This window comes from Platalea leucorodia, assembly GCF_965183815.1.
Source record: "Platalea leucorodia genome assembly, chromosome: 14".
In the NCBI taxonomy this organism is placed as follows: domain Eukaryota; kingdom Metazoa; phylum Chordata; class Aves; order Pelecaniformes; family Threskiornithidae; genus Platalea; species Platalea leucorodia.
In genome coordinates this window covers 11638685-11656064 of record NC_138836.1, presented here as the reverse complement: position 1 = coordinate 11656064, position 17380 = coordinate 11638685, and positions in this window count along the sequence as shown.

Here is a 17380-nt window from a genome sequence, read left to right as displayed (position 1 = left end):
GGGCAGGACGGGACGAGACAGGGTGTTCCTTACAGCGGGCCGGCTGTGGCTTCCCCGGGGTGATGGCGAAGGACAGGAGTGACCCCAGGGCGCGGAGCACCCAGGGACACTGCTGCCAGCCTCCCCCCGTGCTGCCCAGCATTTGCAGCGTGAAACGAACCCCGGGGTGACCGCGGGCGCCCAGTCCCTGCAGCACCCTCCTCACCCAGCTCAGAATTAGCCGCCTGTTTGAGCCCAGGCATAGCTTCCACTCATCTTTACAGCAGGAGGGTTTCCCTAGAGGGGCAGGTTGCTGCAAGCCCAGGGCTTCGTGTGTCTCTGTTGCAAAGTCCTGCACGCCTGGGGTTTCAGTTTTTAGCGATGCACTAGTGAGATGAAAGAGCAGGGTCTCTGCTAGGCGTGTTTTATGCTGCTGACAAGCAGCATCTGCTGCGGCAGGTCTGTGGGGCCTGTGCACAGAGTTGGCCAAGTTCAAATTCATGGAAAAGCGGGTTCATTTTGACTCTCCTAAAGACACGATCCCGCAGCAGATTCTGTTAGGCTGTCTCCTGGCCTTTCAGAGCATAGCGAAGCATTGAGGGAGCAGTTTTTATATCCTCAGGTAAAAGCAGAAGCATTTTTCTGTGTTGTCCTGCTTCCTTTCTGTGTCCTTGCAGATGAACTCTGCACGCTCTAAGGGCCGCAGTCGGCATGCCAGAGCAAGCCGGCAATACCCAGCCGGTGGGTACGGCTCAAATCCCAGGGGCTTCTGGAGCCCCAGAGATGAGCCGGAGGATGGTTGCGTTTCCCTGTGATGGAGCCTGGGAAGGGAAGCGTCTCACTTTCCTAAGGGATATTTAAAGAGGAGAAGGAGGACACAGTATTTAAAGCACAGAAAACAAACCGCAGTGTAGTGCAAGGGAGAAATGGGCAGCAGAGATGATTTTGGGCAGGGAAGCTTAGGGCTATAGGGTAGAGGCTATGGAGCTATAGCCCTCTAAGGTCATGTCCTCCTTCAGGGACATGGTTTTGTGGTGGACTTGGCAGTGCTGGGTTAACGGTTGGACTCGATGATCTTAAGGGTCTTTTCCAACCTTAACGATTCTGTGATTCTATGTCATGCTACTGACTTATCTCTTGTGCAGGCGAACTAGATCTACTTCAAATAGCTGGGTTTGTTCATATTAAAATGGCCACTCTGGGACATGCCAAAGGTCGCTGTAGCTCAAAATCCAGCTTCTGACCCTGCTTGATGTTGCTGATGCTAAGGAAACGGTGATATAAAACATGGCGCTGCTCTTGCGCCTGCTTAAAGTCTGGCAGTCTGGAGAGCAGGATCTCAAAGCCTGTGTCTGCAGCATCGTTTCTAACAGCTATGAACTTGTCTCAGGACTTAGTGGCATCCAAACCCTCCCATGGCAATGAGTTTCATCCAGAAAGGACGTGTTCCCCTTTGGTGACCTTCCCCTGGTACGAAAACTCCTATTTTATTCCCATCCTTTGTTATGGATTTTTTCACAAACTATTAATTTGTAAATTATCCAATTAATGGCTCTTAATGCTGGATCATCTCATCCCCCAGCTGCTTGCTACATATTTCAAAGAGCTTGAACATTTGCCGGGTGGGACTCCCCTCGGCAAAAGCCACACCGATGCTCTTCAGCTGTTTCTTATCTCTCTGAATCCCAGTCTGTAGAAGTCCAAACAGTTTGTTCAACGTAGGAGTTGGATTTTCTGATTTGTTATTCCTCATACTCCTTCCAAAATCCCTAAAAAAACCTCACTTTGCCACCTTCCACCATCCGGCAGCAGGAGAAGCAGCCGGTTGTCTGGGGATTAGCGGCTCAGCGGGTTCATCCCTGAGCCCTTTGGACTGCTCCTGGAAACCTCCCCGGCCTGCTGAGTTATTCCTCTTCGTGCTGCCAGCTTGCACAAACCTCCTTCTATTTAGTTCATTTTGGGCGAGTTCTTTAGATTTTTTTTCTCTTTTTTTTTTTTATTTCAGTCACAAAGCAATGTGTAAACAACTCCACAGTAACCACTGGAGTACATGAGTCATTTAGCTCTGCTGCCACAGGACATACTCGCTTGCTCTTGCCTACTGTTATGTTTCCAGATTAAAGGAGGGTTTAGTTGTTCAGATGGCTACTCACAGTTTCCTACTGAGTGTACCGATGCTGAGTCTGGCCCTTTTTTCACCATTTGTATGACTTCTCCCCCGTTAGATAGCTCCTCCTCCCAGTGGGACCTTCCCCGCTTGTCATCTGTCCCCCCTGCTGTAAGGTTTAAAACTCCATAAGTTTGTTTTAACTAGTAGCTGGATTATATTTTGCTTTTGTTGGAGCCCTCCCTCACATCCAGACCCTGTTTCAGAAGGAATTTGAATTGCCCACCAAAACTGCCTCGGGTCTCGGCAGCTTCCAGACCCGCTTCCCAGCGTCCGAGAGCCCACCAGGCTGGAGCTGCCCAAACCCACTGCGGGCAGAAGTCCCGACCCAAAACCTCACCTGAAATCTTTGGATAAGGAAGAAACTAAACACCCTTTGCACAGCTCTTGGGTACGTGAGCCCTTGATTCCTCATGTTTTAATTGCAGGGTCATGCCCAGAAGGGCCACAGCAATGCTCCGAGGGTGGCCCAGCTCTGCTGCGAGGCGAGGCTGAGAGTGGGGGTGCTCAGCCTGGGGAGGAGGGGGCTGCGGGGAGACCTCACTGCGGCCTTGCCGTGCTTAAAGGGGCTCAGAAGAAAGATGGGGGCAGACTTTTTAGCAGGGCCAGTAGCGATAGGACAAGGGGGAATGGTTTTAAACTAAAGGAGGGGAGATTCAGACTGGATATAAGGAAGAAATTATTTACGCTGAGGGTGGTGAGACACTGGCAGGGGTTGCCCAGAGAGGTGGGAGCTGCCCCATCCCTGGAAACGTTCAAGGCCAGGCTGGCCGGGGCTGTGAGCACCCTGCTCTGGGTGAAGATGTCCCTGCCCATGGCAGGGGGATGGACGGGATGGGCTTGAAAGGTCCCTGCCAGCCCAAGCCATTCTGTGATTCTGTAAGTTTGGTTTAATTAGGATCTGGACTGGAGAGAGGAGGGGATGGGGACTTTGCTTGGATGCTGCTCCGTCCCCAGCTCAGGGAGCAGATCGTCGTCCCTGAGGTCCGGCCGGTAGCTGGGGCAGGAGAGCGGCACGGGTCTGGTTGCAGGTTGGGGGATCTGGCAGTGACCCCTGGGGTGCGGTGCCTTCCTCAGGCGTCACGAGCCACACTCGGCTTCATCCCCCGGAGCTCTGCCGTCGCTGTGAGTGGGGCCCCCAAATCCCGCTGCTCCCAGCTGCTGCAAGAGCAGCCTCAGCAGAACGGGAGGAAAACGCGGGATCTGTAACATCCCTGTGGGTTTTTCCTTTCTGTTTGCGGCGGGGTGGGGAGTGCAGCATCCCCTGGGGTGCCACCAGGCTGGGCAGCCTTTAGGGGACGTTAAACCAGCCTTTTCGTTAGCACCTGGCCACTGATGCCCTGGACAAAGACTCTTAATCCCCCATGGCCCTTGTGTTTAAGGGCAGCATCAGCACACATGTGGAGCAGCACCGCTGGGCTGACCCTGCCATCGGGTCCCTCCAGCCCCGACAGCCTTTGTGTGATGCAGATGTCAGTCCATCCCTCTCTGGTATAAACCCGTATGGCGGCAGAGGGAGCTCTTATGCTTTTTCTTTTAATTAATTAAATAAATTAAAAAAAAAAAATGGAGCAAAGAAAGTTTTCTGGAAGGGCTCGCTGGAAACGCCTCCCAGGATCGACCCTGCGATGTGAGAAGCGCCAGGAGCACCCAGCCAGCCCGGTGCATCCCGTGCGAGCGTGGGACCGCGGTGGGAAGGGTGTCACCTCCCTGGGTGTCACCCCTGGCCGTGGCCGCCCGTCCTCCCGCGCCTCGCGGAGGGGTGACAAAGAGGAAAACAATAACCGAAACCACCTCTCCTTCCGTTAGCGCTCCCTCCGAGCTTTCTGGGGCCGAGCGGGGATATAACGGGAACATGATTTCACCGCCCTGGTGTTGTGGGGTGGTGTGAGCAACCACTGGAGTTGGAAAAAGTAAGTAAAAAGCAAATTTATTCCCAGCTGGGTGTGTGTGTGGGACCAGCCGGCTGGGTTGTCTCCTCAAACAGACCTCGGGACTGTCCCGATTCTGGGGAAAAAACTCTGATTTAAATAAATGCTTCCTAGGAAGCGATTCAGCCCCATGCCCGGCTGGTCCGGCACCCCTCCCCGGGGCGCGGGCTGGGGGTCCCCGGAGCAGCGCTGTGGTGTGCACGGGGTTTGGGGCGTAGGGATGGACGGCCCTGCCAGCTCCCGCTCCGGGTTCGTTGGCTCGGAGCACAGCCTTTTGCTCCTGGTCCTGGGAATCGTCCTCTTTGCAAGCACCTTGGCGAGGATTTGACTTGGGGCCCCTAAAGCTGAGCAGAGCTGCGCCACATCCACCAGCGTTCAGTGCTCCGGCACCTGCTGAGGTTAACAAAACTAAACCATCTTGGCTTAGTTTTGCTCCCAGAAACCAGAAGGGAATTTTACCATCGGTTTTAGTGGGAGCTGCCAGGTTTAATTGTTGGATGCCACCATAAAAAATCATGTCTGCTGCTTCCAGGCTCAACCACCTATCGTCGATGCTTTGAAGCAGCAGCTAAATGCTTTCCCTGCCATTCAAACGATGACATTTGGGGATGATAGGACGCGGGGGACAGGACAGCCTGGCACCAGTGGCTGCCAGGTCACAGCCCCCAGAGCAGGAAAGTGCAGCAGCATCACGCGGGTGCACTTAACCTGGCCCAGTGCAAAGCAAAACAGATCAACCCCATCTTTTTTGTGCTGGATTCAGCTTTACTTTTCATGGGCAGGGATGGGGAAGGCGATCCCATGATCCGTGACCGGGTGGTGATGAGGGGTAGTGCAGAGCCGGGGCAGCAGCTCGCACCCCGCGCAGCCCATGCCGTGTGCCGTCCCCCCGCTGCGGTGATGCTGCGGTGTACAACGCTGCTCCCCAGCACGTCTCTCCCAGCTCGGTGGCTTTCCTCAGCTGACAACCATGGGGCTGCCGTGTCTTTTTGCAGCACAGCCCTGAGCCCAGGTCCCCGGAGCCCTTGGAAAGGTCCTTGGGAAGGGCCCGGCTCCCTTAGGTCCTTCCCAAGCCTCCCACTTGCAGCACTGGGTCTGGCTGGTTTTGCTGGTGGGTGAGGAATAGCTGTCACCTGCTCAGCGACATTTCAGTGCAGAGCCACGCTTTCAAATCCCCCACCCCTCATCAGGTCTGCATATCCCCCTGCCGCGGCCCGTTCCTACCCATGAACCCAAACCCATCATGACCCAGTTTTGCAGTTGCTCCTCATCCCTCGTGCTCCAGGCGAACGGTTCGGCCCCTCTACTCGGGTGGTCTCACCCAGAGACGCCAAGTACAAACATCCCCAGTGCAATTTTTGGCAACGTCAAAGTTTCTGGCTTCAGATATATCAACAGGACTTGTCATTACATTTAGCTGCTTTCCCCTGCCCTCGCTCCCACAAGACCTTGAAGTGCTCTTACATGATTTTAGGATATCCACAAAACAACCAACCTGTTATCCAGGCCTTGGATTTCGGTTTTACAAGGCGGGACCGCAGTTTGCACACTGCAGCCTCGCCCGGCTGACATCCCCATCCCCACAGAGCCCTGCAGCACCCTCATCCTCATCCTCACCCTCATCCTGCACCAGCGTGGCGAACACCGGGACGCACGCGTGTCTCGTGACTGCTGCTCACTCGGGTCTCTCTCCAGGCACGGGGCCACACGTAGATGTGTGTGTGTAACACAGGGGTTGGGCTCGGTAGGGTTTGGGGGTTTATATTTTTCTTAAAAGATGCACGAAATTATTTCCTCTCCCCTGTGACCTGGTGCCATCACCACACACGGATGGCTGTGGATACCAGCGCTGATGAAAACAGCGGTACCCTGCCCTCCTCCCACCGCTACAGCAACTCGGCTGAACCCTGAATTCTTGGTCTTCAGCCCCAAGTTTGAAGTCTCTTTTTTTAGCAGGCATGACACTACATTAGCCACAGAGGACTTCGCAAGCTTCCCATCCAATTTATGTCAGCGCCACAGGCAGCTTGCTGCCCGTCCCGCAGCTCGCTGGCCTTGCTGAGCACGAGCAGTATTGGGTGTTTGCACTGGCCATAGAATCATAGAATTGTTTAGGCTGGAAAAGACCTTTAAGCTCATCAAGTCCAACCGTTGTTAGGTGGAGCCTTGGGTAAGGGACTGGAGCCGCCCAGGAGCCGTGGCGGGTGAGCAGGGAAGGAGTTGCCGTCTCTGGGCTGGGCTGAGGCACTTGCTGGCACAGGTCTAAGGTGGCTGGCGAGGAGTCTGGGACCTTCTCCGACCGAAATCCCCGTGTGCTGGGATCCCCACTGTCATGTCTTCGCCAGCACCTTGACCACCGGGTGATGGCCGTCAGGGACAGCCCCCAGCTTAGAGCTGCTTTAGCTGCTGAAACTGCAGCGGAGGCTGGGACCTGGAGCTGAATGGACATGTCCTACAGGACAGCCTGCAGGGCCACAGGACAACCCTGGCAAAAGAAAGAAAGTTAATTCCCTTCTCAAAGCTAAAGGAAGGCTGCCTTGTGCCCAGATTTTCAGTGCTTATTGGCACTGTGGTAATGCCCACCAGACCCAGCCCTGTGCAACGCACGTGGGCACCCCACAAACACTGGACGTAAAGACGGCTCCTGGCCAGAGCAGAAGGTGATTCTGGATTCCTTGGGCAGGAGGAGGGAGCCCTGAAAGGGCTGCAGTTCACAGGACTTTCTTTTTGCAGTATTGGTTTGTATCCACATTAAAAATTCAGACTCTCTTTCCTCAGGGTTGTTGTTCTTCTTGGAAATAAGTGACTTCAGGGCTTGAGAAGGATCAGGGGGGCTTTTTCTCTAAAAGAGATGATGACTAGAGAGCCCAGGCATGTCCCACCTGCCTGCCTCCCCCAAAACACGCAGCAGCAGCAGGCCCTGGCCCAGGCTGCCCAGGGCAGGGGCTGAGTCCCCATCCCTGGAGGGATTTAGAAGCCGGGGAGATGTGGTGCTTAGGGACATGGGTTAGTGGTGGGCTTGGCAGCGCTGGGTTACCGGTTGGACTTGATGATCTTAAAGGTCTTTTCCAACCTTAATGATTCTGTGATTCTCTGCTTGCAGCCTGCTTCCCCCCGGGGAGGGGACCGTGCAGTCGCCGGTTATCCTGCATTTCACCCTCAACTGAGTGAGTCTCTTTCATGCAGGAAAATCAAAGCCCCGTACCAGAGCCAAACACACCAGGTTCTCGAGCCCTTCAAATTAAAAGTGCCTCAAGCATAAAACTCACCTAGCTGAACTAGAAATCAAGCCTCTGCTTTCAGGCAAACCAAGCTTGCATACTTATGAATCACCCCTTCCTTGCTTAATCATTTTGTATTAAGGACATCTTAAAATGAATGTACTCAAGTCGAAAAGTCCATTACAAATGAGAGTCCGAATGACTAAGGGAGGATTTTACATCTGCATCCAAGTTTGCAAGCAAATATGGGTATTTGTAGGAAGAGCAGTCATCCTTCAAATATTTCTGAAAAAAAAAAAAAGCCCAGGCAGGGAATGACTAATGGGAGCGGGCAGGAACGGGCTGATCCGCGCAAGCGCCGGGCGAGGAGCCTGCCAGGAGCGGGGCTGTAGCCGCCTGCCTCCACCTTGACCTATGCAAATCTGGTTGGGTGAAGGCAGATTTCTTTGGAAATAAAATTTTCCCTGCTTTCTGGTGGCCCTTTGCCAAGCGAAGAACTCGGAGAGGAAAGTGCGCAGCAGCCCAGCACCGTGGCAGTGCTTCGGCTCAAAGGGCTTGTGCTGTGCTGGGGACCACGATGGTCGGCAGGATTGCAAACAGAGGGTGTCCTCTGCTTCTCAAGCACCAAGTCTGCCTTTTTTTTTTCCTGCTGAGAAAGTCCTTATAAAATATTGGCCGTGCTCAGGACACTCCAGCAGCAGTAAGCAGGAGGAATTCAACTTACTGCACTTTCTCTGCAGCAAGGTGTTCAGGGGCTGGGATCTCCGTGGGGCTGGGGGACGGGGGAGCTGGCGCCCCGGGGCAGTCCCGTAGGGCAGGCACGAGCAGAGCGCGTCCGACCGTATTCCTCCGTGAGAGCAGGAGAGAGAGACTTCGTGTCAGAGCAGCACCACACGCCTGCGGCTCACCTGGCGGGTCGCAAAGCCCTTGGTGTCCCGATGCACGGGAGGGACATGCACCCAGTCCAGATGGAGATTTGCTGGCTCAGAAACTCCTCTTTGCAGGCGGTGCTTGGGTAAACCCGCTGTGGCAGAGGGCAGGGCTGCCCAGCAATTTGCTCGTGTCTCATGCGTGCACCGTGCCAAAGCAGGGCGTGCCAAACACCGGCCACGGTGACGGGCTACCCCGCTCCGGCAGCGGCTCGGCTCCCCTCCCCGCACACGCACCCATCCGCCTGGAGCTCACTCCGTACATAATTGCTCCCAGGGAAAGATGGTTTGGGAACAGGTTGCATCTCTGTCTTGGATGCTGAAGCTTGGAAGGTGGCGTACACATTGTCCAGGGGATCCGTGCCCAGTTGGGACTTGGAGCCAGGCAGAGGGCACCCCGCAGAACGGGGTGCTACTGTCCCCCCACAGCAGGAGCTTCCCGGCGGCGTGCAGACCCTTGCAGCACTTGATAAAAGCCACTTTATTCATCTCCTCCTGGCTTTTGTGGCAACTGTAATACCTGATGGCCACAGATAGACACCCTCAGGCATGCAAGGACTCAGCAACAGCCCCGAACACGCCAGGACAGGGAAGCCCGAGCAGATGGCACTGGTGTCCGCACAGCAACCGCCGCCCAGACGCCTGGTGTTGGACACGCACGGATGCACAGAGGCACAACCGGGCACTAAAAAGCATCACAGCGGGGATCCCCCTGGGGTACGGGGCGTGCACCCCACACCCAACGCGTCCTCCTTGTGTCGGGGTGTGCTCACACGCCTGTGCACACACACGCGTGCACACACACACGCACACGCACACACACACGTGTTCTCCACAGCAGCACAGTTATTTTTTTGCTCGGCCGTGGCTGCTGTGAATTTTTGAACCAAAGGCAAGATCTGTGCTCTGGGCTGTCAGCGGATCCTCGGGGAGGTCTAACAGCCTCCAGCTGCAGAGGATGAGCTCAGCACCAGCCGGGCCGAGTGAGCCTCCACCTTTCGCGAGCCCTGGGAGCCGGGATGGAGGTTGCTGCCGTTCTCATCAGGCAGTTTTTCAACTTCAAATGAGCTTCACCCTGTTCCTCGCCCACTTGGGTCCTGGGTGCCGCCAAGTGAGGGGGGTTTCATGGCCATGCCCTGTGCAGCTCTCATGGATTTGGTATGGATTTCATGGATTTTTGAACTTCAGCGACTGCTTAACTTTGGCTCAGTGATACCCAAAGGTGCGGAGACACCGGGATCTTACAGGCCCCAGTCGGGTGAATAATTGCAGTGCACTGGCACAGCCAACCCCGGCCTCCTGAGCATCCTCCTCCCAGCCTGGGAGCACCCTCAGACCCAGATGTGAGCTCTGCAGCTCGGGTCTCTCCTAGTCTAAATATGTATTCGAAGGAAATTCCAGCTCAGACCCCTCCTGGCAAAGCTCTCTGGCTCTGCTTTTGTGGTTTGAGCACACAGGACCTCTGACTTACAGCTGCAAATATCTTGTAGTTATACAAGAGGAAGCAGCATAGCTAATGTGCATGGGAATTATCCCATGTCCTAAAACTTTGCCGGGCCTGGAAGCCATCTGTGTGACCCTTCCCGGGGTCAGAGGTGAGACATTCCGTTTTTCCTGTGTCATTCGGAATAAAAAGCAAAATATTGGCTGGTGCTCGCAGCCCTGCGAGACGCTAAGTACGTGTGTCAGGACGCTGCGAGCTATTTTCTTTAAACATGATTTAGCAATGAGAAGGCGTGTCCAGCGAGCAGCCGCCGAGTCCTGCAAACACATGGCTGGGGGACATGTCACGGTCCCTCAAGGAAAGGACAAAAGAAAACGAGCACAACCGAAGGGCTGAAACCTTGCAAGTCTCTAGGACACAGCAGCTGCAAGGGGAAATAGTAACGATCTCAGTGTCTGGAGAGAATTTAAAATTCAGGACATGGATACAAAACCATCGAAGCACTGGCTAGACACTTAACTGCTGTAAGATGTGCATTTATTGCAATTCATAACATATATATACTCGCTGGTAGTTGAACAGTATCAGTCATTAGCAACTGGGGTGGCCGGTTTAAATTAACTGATTTAAAATTTAATCATTTAATTTGAAAAAACCCATTGCAGGTGAAGTCAAGCCCACCTAATTTTGACCCTATGGACTGCCCATGAGCATCTCTCGGGACACCCACCCATAGGGGAGACCCAAGGAGTCACAGCACCCCAGGAGCTTGAGATGTCCAACTCAGGGCAAGACAAATCACCTCCCAAAGAGCCTGTTTCTCCCCAGTTAGAATAGAATAGAATAGAATAGAATATTACTTTTAATATTTAATTACTCAAGACAGAGCTGTGCATCTCCTCGCTGCACTTCTCCTTCCCACCAACACAAGCGCACCCTGGGGATGTGACGATAAATCAGGGCACGTCCCGACTTTCCAAGAAAGGTCCTGCCCCTGCTCCCTGCAGTGGGCTCTTTGGGGGAAGACCTGGCTGGTTGTGTACTTCCACAATGTTGAAGGTCACCATGGGCTTGTGTTGAAGGCCATCGTGGGCTTGTTGTGTTGGACCAGTGCCAAAGACACCAAACTGGAGCCTTTTATCCTGGGCGCTGCCCAAATGTGGGGCGAAAGGACAGACATTGCCTCGATGCACAAGACAGAAGACAAAGGTTGACATGACCACGGGTGGAAGCAGTAAAGCCGTGCCAACCATCTCAGGTGACAAAGCTCCTCGCCCGCGCTGATGGGTGCTGGGATCCTTGTTTAAGCCTCCCAAACCTTCTCCCAACCCATCCTTTGGAGATGGCACTGCCAAGAGGGGATGGCGAGTCCCAGACTGGCACTTTCCTCCCTCAAATAAAAAAGTCCAAGCCATGAATTGGGAGAGAGGAGGTGGGTCTGGGCCAGCTTGTGCTGGGACGTTTCCTATGGGGAATAAATGAGGCAGTGCAAGGAGGAGAGGAGGAAACCACCCTGGAAAGGCGGCTTGTTTACCGCAGCTCATGCTGGTCCCAGACAGGAAAAACGGCCCTTGACTTCCCCTGTCCCCTGGCAAACCAGGAGGTTGTTTTGATGTGTTGGGAGAGGTGCTGGGGGCTGTCTGAAGCGCTCATTGAGAGACGCGCATTTCCATCACTCCCATTCCACCGAACAGCCGGGGGTGACTCAGATTTCCTGGAGATGCTCTTATCTTGTCCTGCCCAGCGCTTGCTCGGCAGCGAGGGTGAAACAGCAGCCCCTGGAAAGGCTGCCCTCTGCCCTTTCACAGGGTGCTGGAGGTTTCCTGGCTCTGGGGCTCCCACACTCGCCGAGAGCTGGAAAACCCCGGCAGCCGCGGTCGGAGCCCCGGTTCCCCGGGAGGGCTGGGGGCTGCTGCAGCGCACCCAGGGCTGCACTGCCCGGTGGGTGCTCGGAGGCTCAGTGCAGGCCTGCGTCCCCAGCTCAGCTTCACTGAGCAAGGAAAGGTCATGTTGAGTTGGACATGGCTAAATAATTCTACACAGTCCTTGGCAAACCCCTCCGAAAGCTACGGGGCACTTACGTTCGTGCGTGATGATGCAGACCGCTCCAGCATCACTTTTAACCAAAATTAAACAAAGGCAGAGCTGGGTGTGCAGGGCAGGCACTGGGCAGCTGCCGTGGCTCTGGCAGGGCTGTACCATTTTGCGGTTCACCTTTGCATTGGTGACATTAACCTGTTCTTAGTTCGTGATTCCAGGTTTCCACCCTTTGCTTTTTAATGGCCCAATTAGCAAAATACCCGCCTTGGAGCCCACAGCCTCCAGCCTCATCCAGCGTCACTTCTTGCCATGGCACATGGTGACCACCTGGCACCACTCTCACCTGGACACCGTGTTTGCTGCCTTCATAGGTTATCTTTTCCTTTGGGGGAAAAAAAGCTGAAGGAAGAGAGAAAAAAGTTTAACTTTTCATCCCAAACATCTAAAATGTGGTGTATTTATTTTTCCCAGCAGTTTTGTTTGTTCTTCTGAATCTCGGTGGGGTTTGAAGAGACACAGGAGAGGAATTAGTTTGGGTGGTTAATGAGAGGCAACTGGATGTGCAAGAACAAATTCAGGTCTCCAGTACTACCTGGCAACATTTGAAAGTCTTATCTGGTTTCTTACCTGAAATGCACCGGGGATCTCGATGCCGTCTCAGCTCTCTGCATCACACAGCTGATGGGCTTCTTGACCTCTGCAATATATGCAAATCCCTCATCGTCCTCTTCCAGCCTCTAAACGACGTGTTTTCTCCTGTCTTCGTATTCTCACTTCAGTATCGCCCTCCCACCCACGTCTACGTGCTGCTCTGCAAAGCTCATCTACACTAAAATGTGGAAATCAAGCCTTGGGCTGAGCCAAGCGGCATTTGCATGCTTTTAACAGAAAGTCTGGGATTAGAGCATCTTCAAATGGACTTGTCCAGCTGCTGGATACATAACTGCTGGGATTTCGTCCTCTCAAAGTCCCCTGTCTGCAGAGAGAGCTGTGATTTTGCCACACAGAAGAGAGACAGCAGGTAGAAGAACAGACATGCTCATTACACCCTTATAAGAGCGTTGTTTCCATAATTTTAGGGGTTTTTTCCCCCGTATATGCAAAAAAAAAAGTTTTTTAATAATGCATATTTTACTGAAAGTGTGACTTAGCTGCTCGATATGCACACACGCACAGAGCGCTTCCAAATGTAATGTTTGATACATTCATGAAGATCCCAATCCCAACAGAAATTCCAGTAGGGCAAGGTGGATTGCCTGTAAAAGGTGGATTTTCCTTCCAAGTTTTCCATTTGCAGTCTGTAGTGCAGAAATGACTTCTGATGCCTCCTCCTGCCTGGGAAAAAAAGTTTCCATCACACTGTGGAAATGAAAGCCGAGGGGTTTGCTGGAGCTGTGGGAAAGCCAGGGTCAGAAATGGGATATCCCCACCTCTGCTTCCTTCCCCAGGGGACACAACCGCCCACCTGCTGCTCCCCAGCTGCTCCGGTGTCACCAGTGCTCCTGGATGGGCAAAGGCTGGGGGGATCTGCACCTCCCTGCGGGCTCATGCTTTGGCCACACTGAGTGGAGAAGCCCTTCGCCTGCCTGCACGTCTGCCTTCACTTAAACCACGCTTAAACCAAGCGCTTTCCTACGTGCATGTCTGCAGTGCCTCCTCTTGGGCACAGGAGATGATGCTGGAAGTCCGAGATGGAGGTGCAACCACACAGTGAAAGCCACACTCCTTCCTGCAGCCTCCTTGCTCCCAATTCACCAACGTAGATACCCAAGACCATTATCATTATATTATTACCCTCATTATTTTCTTATTTCCTTGGAGGGCGGGTTTGCTCTTGCTGTTTTAGCAAATGGATGCAGGGAGGATGGCAGGACCTGGGCTGATAGGAGAGCTCAGGTTGTACGTGGCCTCATTGTACGTCAGGATCTGTGGCAATTGCCAGAAATTTGCATTCTGCTTCATGGCTTTTTTTTAATCTGTGGCCGGTTCTTTTGTCCCCTCCCCTGTAATGTGACCAGCGTGACATTTGGGCTCTCCATGCCGTCGCTTGTTGGCTTTCCCTGACACCTGGAGCCCTGCCATGGTCTCCCCATTCTCCGGCTGCTGCGCTCCTGCCCGGGAAGGGGTGATGGTTTCTTACCGGTCACAAGAATATCAGGAAAACATCCGTTGTGTTGCTCCAAATACTCCCAGTGCATTGGAGACAAACACCATCCAGGCAGGGCAAGGTGTGTGAGAAAGGAGTAAAATGCACAAATTTAGGAAAAAAAACCCAAACACATACAAAATTTCATCTTGACCTGGCAGTGTCGCTGCTCGGGGGCAGCTTCGGTGACTTTCGTGCCATGTGTGTACGTTCCTGTGTGTCTGTGCTGGGGACACCTTCAGATGTGGGGCTCCAGCCCTTCCCTGGGACCCGAGACCACCCTCTTTTTCTCAACCCAGCCCAGAGGAGGAGGAAGGTGGGTGATGGCTGGATGGAAAGGGATTTTTTAGGACTATGGATATTATCAGCTGGACTCCTTTGACTTGCAGCTTTCCCTGATAATGAGACAAGATCTCCAGGCTTTAACCATGGCTTCGGTATCCACCCTTTCTAAGGAACTAGGCTGCCTCATCTCCCTGCCTCAGTTTCCCCAGACGGGGCTGCCAGTGTATCTACCTCGCACGAGTATTTTCACAAGGACAGTGTCGTGCTGTACACATCGCCACCGTGCTTTCCCTCAGTTCAGTAAGCCTGGACCAGACCAGCATCCCAGCACACCCATTTTCCTCGCCTGGTGAGACCGCTCGGACACGATGCTGAGCCCGAGAAGGGAGCAGGGACCCAGCCTGCGCGATGAATGACTTGGATGTTCCTCTACAGGCATTTCCTTGCCGGATCCCTCTCACCGTGCACAGAATTAGCACCTCTGACTATAAACAATAAATCCTGGAAATTCTTACGTCTCCCTTGCGCATCACAAAGGCATCTGGAAAGGGCCACAGCCCAGGTGAGAAGGGGTCAGGCTGCGTGATGGATCCGGCTTTGGGGGGACAGGGGTTAGCGTAAATGATGCGGCAGAGTTTGGCCGGGCCGGGCCGGATCTGTGTCACACCAGCAGTGGCTTTGGCTTCGTGCCCTGCCGGAGGCCAGCCCGGAGCCGTAATGGGTCAGATTGTTTTCTCGCTGATTTTTTCAGACCAAGGCTGGAGCCCCTCTTCCCGGGGCAGGGGGGCTGCCAGGAGAAGTGATTATTCATTTCCAGGAACATTTGAACCAGAGAAAGCTCCTGGAAGCCTCCTTAGTGCTTGATGTCAATGTGTTTCCTCAGTACCGTGACTCCTGCATCTGAAGGGGCCGGCGAGCCCTTCTGCATCGCTGCCTGGTGCCGCCGGGGCTGCCTGGGCAGCTCCAGCCTGGGCTGATCCCTGGAAGAGCAGGGCTAACGTCACTCTGCAGAGGTGGCCAGAGGCAGGCGGCTGCAGAGCTGGGTGACACCACCTTCACAAGGACGGGCTCTCCCAGATGGTGTGGAGCTGTGGAGATGGTTTCAAGACGCGTAGATAAATAACCTGGATGGACACCTCTTCGTCCCCCTTACACCAGCACAGACTCCAGCAGCCGCAGTACCTCTGCCAAGGTGTGTCACAGTTTAACCACACACTGAAAAAAACCCTCTTTTTGCTTATTCTGGACCTGCATCCTCCTCCTTTCATTAATACAGCCTTGCAGGACTGAGATCTGGTTTTGCCTGCTATCACATCTCCCCTCCATGGGCTCCCTTGGTTGCTCCTAACGAGAGCTCCTTCCTTCAGCCGCACCTCTGCTATCGCCTCTCTGGGATGGGGGACCGGTATCCACAGTGCAGGTGATGCGTGGCTTTTTCAGGTGGAATAACATCGTCCTCACCTCTGATCCCTTTCCTTCCCTCTCCCTCTCTCCCCTGGTTTGGGGGGAGCTGGGGGCACTCACCAGCCCTCCTTCCCTCTGTCCCCACTCCTCCCAGCACAGGGCAGGGACACGGTGGGGCTGGGACGGCAGAAAAAGTGACCTCAGCGCTGAAACTCCTGGCAGGGCTCTGCCTCTTGTGTGTTCTCCAAACGCCTCTTTATTTACGATGCTCCATGACAACAGTTATTGTCAGTACCAGAGAGGCTGGGTTCAGGGGTACCCGGGTTCCCTGCTGCTGGCTGGGGAGAGGGATGGAGGTGCCAGAACGTGCCCAGGCGCAGCCATGAGGGATGGGGACGGCTCGCTTAGCCCCAAAACACTGCCCGTCCCACGAGAGGGGCCGCGCTGGGGCGGCAACTGGCCCAGCTCCCCGCTCCCGGGGTTGTTTCGGCTGGAATTGCTGGGGTCAGCTGAATTTGCTGGTTTTTGCCTGCTGTATTTTGGTGCATCCTCCCCGTCCTGTCCCACCTCCTGTCTCAGTGCCTTCCAGCTCCCACCCTCTGCCTCCGCCGCAGGCGTTCCCCCTCCTGCTAGCTGACTGCAGTCCTCAAGATGACAATTATTAAAATCTGCTGCTAAATAAGATGAAGATGTTCTGTGCCTCCTCCCGCGCCAGCCAAGCCTTCACCCTTCGCTTGAGGACACAGAGGGGCCACGCCACTGTCCCCGGGAGCCCAGGGGTGACCCCCAGGGAGGGGAGGCTGGCGGGGAGGGGGCAGGATCTGCGTGTTGGGTGCAGGATGCGCCCCGGCAGCGCCAGCTCCTGCCCCGCGGGAGAGCCCTGGGACGGGCAGCGGGAGCTGGCAATGCCTGCAGAGCTCTGCCTGCACGGGTGGTCAACCCACCCCTCCCCTTCGCGGACAGGCAGCCCTCTGGGGCTCTCCTGGCATGGGCTGCACCATTACACACTTCCCAAACTCATATGCTTCTTGCCAGAGGTATTACTCAACCCAGACATACCATGAGCATCCAAATCCCTTTCCCATGTGCAATTGGGTAAGGAATTACAGCCGGCTTCCCGCAGGGAGTCCTCACCCACCTGCTGCAGGTGAAAATCAACTGCTTTCCATGCGAGCTCTGCCTTTCAGTTAGAAAACATTGATTTTGTGCCTAAAGGCATTTGCAGTGGGGACTGACCTGGCGGGACATCGCAGGCGGTGCCTGGGGCCGCAGCGGGAAGCGGTCCCCTTCCCGTCCCCTCCCCATCCCCATCCACCAGGCAGGGACCAGGAGAGGGGAGGCAAAGAAGCTCTGGGCTCAGAGCACACAAATCCATGGCACTGCAGTGGGGAAGGAGGATCAGGGATGGGCTGAGACCCCCGTAACTCACTGGTGATCGGGCTCTTGCCCAGCCTCCTCTCACAGACTGTCTCTTCTTCTCCTCAAGTTTATCATAAGAAGTAAACCAGAAGCTCTGGGAGGAATCACAAGCTCCCCAAAGCTTTGTGTAGAAAATATCTATGATATCAGCCTGATATCAACCCGTTCTTCCTCCTGCTATTGCAAAACTTTTTCCTCTGTGGCTCTTCAGTATAATGTGCAGATGCAGAATTTTGTAGCCTGACGGTGAGGTGTTGCAAGGGGGAATGAAAGATGCTTTCTCTGGTGGGACAGGAGATGGGGGGGAGGCTCAGCCGGAGCCAGGTGAGCTCTCACTGGTGCTCCTGCCTGGGAAAGCGGCAGCGATGCCCAGCTGGGCGCCGGGCGCTGCTTCCTAACGCATCTCTGCGTGGGA